The sequence below is a fragment of the Buteo buteo genome, chromosome 19 (genome assembly GCF_964188355.1).
Source record: "Buteo buteo chromosome 19, bButBut1.hap1.1, whole genome shotgun sequence".
NCBI classification, from domain to species: Eukaryota; Metazoa; Chordata; class Aves; order Accipitriformes; family Accipitridae; genus Buteo; species Buteo buteo.
The window spans coordinates 8,098,000-8,104,943 of NC_134189.1; positions in this window are offsets into that span (position 1 = coordinate 8,098,000).

Consider the following 6,944-nt stretch of genomic DNA (forward strand, 5'->3'; position numbering starts at 1 on the left):
AGGAATGGGTGCTTCTGGATCCAAAGCTCATCCATTGCTAGGAAAGCATTGTTTTCTGAGAGATGGTGACATGAGTAATATCATTTTGTAGGAAATTAATATAAAAAATATCAGTGAATGACCATGTAGGAAGGGAAAGGGCTAACAAAGTCAATCAAACGGTTTCAGTCACTCACACTCATTCTCTCCTGGATTTTTCATTCCTTCTCACAAGAGCCATTGCTGTGTGTGGCCAGGTCCTCGCACCAGGACGACTTTGGTGACACGGACGATGAGAAAAGTCAGATGTTGAGTTCTCATCCAGTCTCTTGGGTCCTCTGGACTGATGATGATGAACTGGTTTTTGGAGTGAGCTTTCATAAACCTAAAGAGTCAACAGTCTCTTGGAGCTCAGCCTCGGGCTCCTGCAGCGAACAGTACTTTCCTCAGTGTTTCCCTGTGTGATGGCTCTCTGTCATGTCCTTGGCCAGCAAGGAGACCTTTCTTCTCCCCCTTGCTCTCTGGTTTCTTCTCCTGGAGCTTTCACACATGCAGACATTTCCATTTATGCTTCATTCTGACCAGTCTTTGCATTTCCGTGGCAAATAACTGAAATATCATGAGGTTGTTAAAAAAAAATAAATAATAGGCATAGCAACCCTTTGTTAATCTCAAACACCTGGGCCTGAAAGCACATCTCTGTGGCTGAGAATTTTACTGGTATTTTGGTCATTTTTTCCCTTCTGTGCTGGGGAGCTGGAATGCCAAAACATCTGTACCCGCCTGTGATTGCAAGCACTCTGTCTGAGTTTTTGCAATTAAAACATAATGGTATGAATCTGGCAGCCCCACAACATGCATCTAGTTCAGCAGATGCCAATAACGGCTGTAGCTGAATTTTAGATATTATTAAGAGGAAAATAGGGCTGTGAAATAGCATATGTTGGCTGGTAGCAAATGTCTTCCTGATGCTTGGAAGCATGCGATTCAGCATGGGATTTAAATGCTTTGATAAAACTATTGCAGCTTTGCTGCCAGATCAGTGTACCTATTTCAAAAGAGAAAGATTTTGGGAACCCTCATGGGAGAGAGAGACAAAAAAACATCCCAGCATCTTCACTGGGAGAAACTAAAGCCAACACCAGCACACTTGAATATTAAAGGTTGGCACATACACTCCTGGTCAAGAGCACATACCTATCGTAGTTCAGATTCACTGACCAACCCAACCTGTAGCACAGAGATTTGTTGCATGGTAAGGTCAGGATCACTGCAGCAGTTTAAGCCACAAATGCTCCCTGGAGTTCGGTAGTCAGTCAGGAAATTTAGAAGGACGAAGCAGACGAACAGCCCCCCATTTTTTTTTATGGTGACGGCACCTGCGTTGGCTTCACGTGGCTTGAGGGGTCTTTTGGCTGCGGTGCCCGGGTGCTGCTCGTGGCTTTGCAGGGGTTAGGAAAGGCCCCTTCCATGGGTGCTGGCACTGTGGGACCTGCCCCTGAAAGCTGTCAGCTAAAATCTTGCTGGTGTAGTAATAGGGATAACCTCCCGGTGCCCACCCTCCGTCTCCCTGGGGTCGTCCCTGTGGCGGGGAGCCCCTGCAGAAGACCTGTAGGTGCCACAGGACCAGCACAGGTCAGCACTGGGGCACCCCACCTGCGGCACCCACTGCTGGGAGGGCGGTGGTGGGTGGAGAGGGACCCGCCTGTGCCCGGCGTGGAGGAAACCTGACTCCTGGGAGCTGGATCCCAAACCCACAGCACTGCCAACACTGCAAAAAGAAAATAGCAGATGGGAAAAAACAGCCAGAAAAGAGGAAAGGTCTGCCTCTCCGTGCCTGAGACACTGCGGAGGTAAGGAAGCTTCACTCAAGATTAAAAAAAGAAAAAATACCTAATCAAGCTTTGACTTAATAGTGGGGGGTACCTGATCATTTGTATGTCACTTGCAGAAGCTCTCTGACTTTACTGACAGAACTCCCAGCTGGTCTCCTGCACAGCATTGCACGTCGTGTGCCTTTCACGGCCTCGCACCCTCCGCTGTGGGCTCACGGCATCCTTCCGCCGGGTCCCAGCAGCCGTTTCGTTGCGCTCTTGGTTGCTCCCTTTAGATGGAGGATCGCTATTTTCCCTGCCAGCGGCAGCTTGTCACTGCTGGGTTTTTGGCTCATGTAGTTGGCATTTAGCGTTTTCAGTGGGATTTACAAATAGCGGGAAACTCGTGCCTCCCAGAAGAGGCATGATAGACACTAGCTACTCCATCAAGGCAAACAGGGCTGCAAAGATCTGGGATGAGCAAACCGTGGGTTCCATAGGAACCGTTAGGAGGTTTACTGAAGCGTTGCATCTAAATCTTTGTCTTTTGGACATAAATGCTAAGGCAAAGCGTACAGTGCCAGGGACTTATCTGAACAATGGCTTCTTGTCTGTGTATGGGTGAATGAATTTTGCTCCAGCTGCCCCAGTACCTGGACAGAGGGGGATGCAGGTGCCTGCACAGATTTCTGGTGTTATTTGAGATGCTAGAGAAGGTATCCCACCTGCTCACCTGCTGCTATTTGAGAGTAGTCTGGGTCTCCCATAGGTGCCACCTGCCATCCTGAGGCCTCTGGGGATGTCTTGGCTACTGTGGGGTGTTGGAAGTGGCACTGCACCCTTCTGCTTGAGCACCTGAGCCTCACTGGGGGTTCCGCATAGCAACACCAGGGACTGGGGTTTCATCCCCTTTTCTGGAAGAGCTGCAGCACTTCCCAGAATGATGGCATGTGGCCCAGAGCAGGTGAGCACCAGTGAAATGTTCCAACACCTCTCAGCAAAAATTAACGGAGTATTCCAGCATCAGGATGGGTGGGCAAGGGCCCAGGGCTTGATCCTTGTCCTGGGCATGCCCCAGCCTGGCCTGCCAGCGCCCTGGGCTTTGCCCACCACAGGCTTCGGAGGACAGCAGATGTTTAACCAGACACAGGCGTGATGTGGCAGCTTAGGGCAGAATGTGTTTGCAGGTCCCTAATCATAAAGGAACAGAAAAGGAGAAAGACAGGTCCCCAGATTCTGTTATTGCAAAGCTCTCTGTGATTCAGCCACACAGTAAAGCTTTACCTCTTCTTGCGGGCTCTTCCAAGCATCTTGTGTGGTTGCTCTTGAGCTGGTTCCACTTGGAAATGGTCCCTTAGCTGGTGGCCCGCATGGTCAGCTGGTGGCACCGTGCGCTGCTGGCAACTATTGCTGCCTTCAGGGACACCGCTGAGAGACAGTTGTAAGCAACGTCCTACGCATCCTCTGGGATGCTGGACCGTAACGATCTGTAACGGCAAGGTCAGTGTCTGTGATCTGACCGACTAATCTGCCGTTAGCCCTTGATGACCTCCTTAGAGCTGTACCTCAGTATAATGCTTTTAAGGTATCCAGCCTGGGATTACTGTAACTCTGTGCTTCCCGTGTTCGTGCTGCCCTCTATCTCAGCTGGGATTTTGTATCTTTCATTAGATGCTCTTGGTCATTAATTCCCTCAAGCAGTCACCCTACTGCAGCCTCCCTGATTGCTGCTGCGTGGCCGTGAATGCTGCGTGGGCCAAGCCCAGCACCCCTGAAAGGAGATGATCAAAGGAGAGTGTGTCATCAAATTGAAGACGGGTTGAGCCCCCCCACCCCGGTGTCTGAGCATGCACTCGGCAGGAAAGCTTGTGGGTTAAAGCAAGCAGCGTGCTTAATCTGTGCCCTGGGATTAAGATGAGCTTTTCTAATGAGAAAAGTGGCTGCGATCAGGCCGAGGGATCTAGCATTGGAAACCAGAAACATCGGCGGAGGAAGCCAGCTCTCCCCTGTTGCAGCCTGGAACGCGTGGCTGTGTTTTTGGCTGACCTGAGTGGACGGGGATTAGCACGGCAGGGGGGGGGAGGCAGAAAATCAGGTTTGCAGCGGGAAGCACTATGCTGGCAAGGTGTAGGCTGGGTGAGGAGGAGTTTGGTGCTTGTCTCTCGCTAGCCATGCCATCCCAGGGCAGCGGGGATTAGGGGAGCAGGCTGGGCCACCCTGCTCCTCGGCACGGCTGTTCCTACCCAGCGGGTGCTCCTGTAGGGGTGAGCAGTTACAGAGTGCAGCACCTCGACCGCTCGCGCAACCCCAGCTCCCGAGGGGCACCAATTTCTGCCTCCGACAGGGACAACCTGCTGCTGGTCATGTCTTGGTCCTCTGGGGGGGAGGTAGAGAAAATCGGGAGTGGGGTTGAGCCAGGAAGGAGGGAGGGCTGGGGGGAAGGTGTGCTAAGGTTTGGTTTTACTTCCTAATATCCTTGTTTTGATTTGATTGGTAGTAAATTAAATTGCTTTTGTTTCTTTCCCAACTTAAGCCTGTCTTTTGCCCATGACCATAAGTGGGGAGTGATCCCTCCCAGACCTTATCTCGACCCACCAACCTCCGTTTATATTTTCCTCTCATCCCACCATGGCCAGGGGAGGGGAGTGAGCAAGCGGTTACGTGGCACTTTTTGTTACCAGCTGGGCTGAAACCACGACAGTGGCTTATTCCTCAGAAGGCTTTTTAACTGTCCAGAGGTTTCATAGTTAAATCCCAGCCTTGCCTGACAGCGACGGTGGTTCCCAGCAGGAGCTGAAATGGCCATTGCACCTAAAGCGGCAGAAAACGCCATTGGCTTGGAGGAAATCCACACAGAGAGACAAGAACACCCAAAAGGTGGGTTTGTATTGGCAGGACTAGAAATTTGGGTCATCATTTAGCCAGGGCAGAGAGAGGGTCCCCAGTCCTGGCACTCCAGCTGCCTAAAACCTCCGTTCATGGGGTCACAAGCATCAGCTTCATACTGCCCCTCTCCCATCACAGCTACCCAACTGGTGGCTGCTGCCTATGGTGGGGGGAGGAGCTGGCTGGCTTGGTTTTTCTCAGGCCTCTGCTTTGTGTAAACTTTTTATTATACCTGTAATTCAAAGATTCTTTAATTTTGGATAATTCAGTTTCTAAAAGAAAAATTTATTCTATTTCAAAAGCATTTTAAATTGAAAGAAAATGTAGAAAAGCATAAAAAGAGAAGTTCTGCATCTGAAAAAAAAAAAAATTTCTCCCAAATTTCTGCAGTAAGTTCTGTTCCATTTCAGAGTTCATGTTGATGGGTTTGAGATGACTTAGCTGGGAGATAAACGGCCTGACAGAAAAATTTATGCAGCTATGACTTTACTTAAATAAGAGCTTAAAAGTATACATATATACTGAAAGCTTTCTGCCAGGTCTGTTTATAAAGCCAGCCCAGCTCTGATCTTGAGATGCTTTGTTTGGTCCTGAAATGCGGGGGGAAAGCCAGGAATAAAGGCTTAGGAGATGAAACTGAGCCCAGGGTCCCTGGCTGTGCTCATCATGCGGGGCTCGGACCCGGGGCAGCCCCCAGCTCACACCACCCGTGCTGGGAGCAGACCTGTACCCCAGGGGTGCAGAGGGACTGAGCCTCACGGCAGTTTGGGCAGGGAAAGCGAGTAGACCAGTGCCCAGATGCAGTCCCAACCATGGGTTTCTGAAGCAGCTGGGGTAACTCAGTACAAGGCTGTCCTTCCCCCATGCCCAGCCTGCCTCTTCCTTGCTGGCTGCTGTTCCAGCAACCCCCCGACACGCCTGGCCACCAGTGTGCCCAGTAGCTGGTCAGTGGACACACAACTGGTAGATGTTTCCAGCCTTTTTCCTGGTGTGGTCGCACAGTAGCGTGAAAAAATGTTGACATTTCATAAAAAGGAGGTACAATTTGACTGCTGAGGGGTTTTTTTTGCCTCTGTCTGTCTTTCCCTTTGGTGTTCAGGGCAGAAGACGTTTACAGTGGAAGAAGCGGTGGAAACCATTGGGTTTGGGAGGTTCCACATCATGCTTTTCCTGATCATGGGCAGCACTGGGGTAGGTGTCTGCAGCCATCTGCACCGGCCTGAAAAAACACTTTTCTCATTTTCCTTATTACTGTGTAATAACAACCATAAGCACCATGGGCACATATTGCAACCCATTTTTTTTCACTCATACCTTCTCAAGCACAATTTCTGCTGTTGTCGTCTTTGGCCAAAATCAATATGGGCTACAATTGATTTCAGACCTATTTCAGGCCAAAGCTGAGCAGATTGGCCCAGAGCATCCTGGCCTGGCCCCTGCCCTGGAGCACCGTCCCACTGGGCAGCACTGATGGGGCACGTCTTCGATAGTGCCTGAGGGTTACGTTCAGCCTCCTGACTCCATTTTCCATGCCATCCCCAGGGCACACAAACCCTGTGCAATCTGGCATGGGAAGGCTACCCTCCTCTCACCCTTGGCTCCCTGAAAAATTTCCTAACTAACTGGCAGGATCTTGTGTTAATGGTGTATCTGGTTTGGGAACTGGGGCAAAAGCCTGAGGCCAGGCTGGGGTAAAGATGGGATGGGGCCATATCCATGAGGATCACTGCAGCTGAGGTGTAAGAGCCTTTAGCTGTGTGTGATAGGTTCATTTCTTAACTGAAGCCAGCTGCTGGGGCAAACAGCCAATGGAGCAATGAAGTGTTTAATCAAAACCAGTTTTACGACGTCATCTTTGTGTTAGATGCCCAAATTCACAGCAGGGTACCTAACCAAGCAGCTTGGTTTCCAGAGATAGTTGAAGACCTTCCACTAGCACAGCTGGGCAAGAGTGTCCTCTGCAAAGGCTGAGTCTTTCCAGCCTTCCTAGATACACAGTCTACCCAGATACCTGCTTTCTAGGTGCACTTTCTCGCCTTCCCTCCCTGTTTCCAAGCACCCACGTCTTCTAGATCAGGCACAGGGCTCAGACCACTGTGGAGGCCCCATGGCTTCACCGCGCTGTTTTGTCACGGTGGGACTGCCGTGGCTGCAGGTTTGGTAGGACTGAGGGACTTTCCCCCGTGGGCTCCTTGTGGCTTCCCGTCTTGCTTAACGTGCACATTCGTTCCCAAAGGTGGCTGAAGCCATGGAGATCATGCTAAT